The sequence below is a fragment of the Nestor notabilis genome, unplaced genomic scaffold (genome assembly GCF_000696875.1).
Source record: "Nestor notabilis isolate BGI_N333 unplaced genomic scaffold, ASM69687v1 scaffold10944, whole genome shotgun sequence".
Classification (NCBI taxonomy): domain Eukaryota; kingdom Metazoa; phylum Chordata; class Aves; order Psittaciformes; family Psittacidae; genus Nestor; species Nestor notabilis.
The window spans coordinates 16003-16420 of record NW_009926122.1 but is presented as its reverse complement, the minus strand read 5'-3'; the positions used below and the strand labels follow the sequence as shown (position 1 = coordinate 16420).

General features: G+C 54.3%; 1 protein-coding gene across 1 annotated transcript in view; it reads left to right on the top strand.

The window, feature by feature from the left end:
• AMOTL2 (angiomotin like 2) overlaps positions 1-418 on the top strand; it is a 6032-nt gene that overhangs the window by 3050 nt on the left and 2564 nt on the right. The window lies entirely within an intron of this gene.

Below are 418 nucleotides of genomic sequence, written 5' to 3'. Positions count from 1 at the left end.
CCTTCCAGCACCAAGCCAGCACTCCCGTCCTGCAGCCTGGCCCTTCTCTCCCTCCTCCCTCCTCCATGCTGCAGCTGTGCAGGCCTGGGCTTATTCTGGGGAAAATATACCTAAATCCACTATTTTAGCACAGAAATAGAGTGTTGGTGTTATGGGTGAGGAATTGCATCCCCTTCTTTAATGTAGCTGGGTTCACACTGGTCAGCTTTTATCCTTCATGAGGCAAAATTTGAGCTGAGGGTGTTGAGTGATGAGAAGTTCCTCATGACCTGGCAGTGTGTGGTCACAGCCCAGAAACTGTGTCCTGGGCTGCATCCCCAGAGCGTGACCAGCAGGTCGAGTGAGGGAATTCTTCCCCTCTGCTCCCCTCTGGTGAGACCCTCCTGCAGTCCTATGTCCAGCACTGGGGCCCCCAACC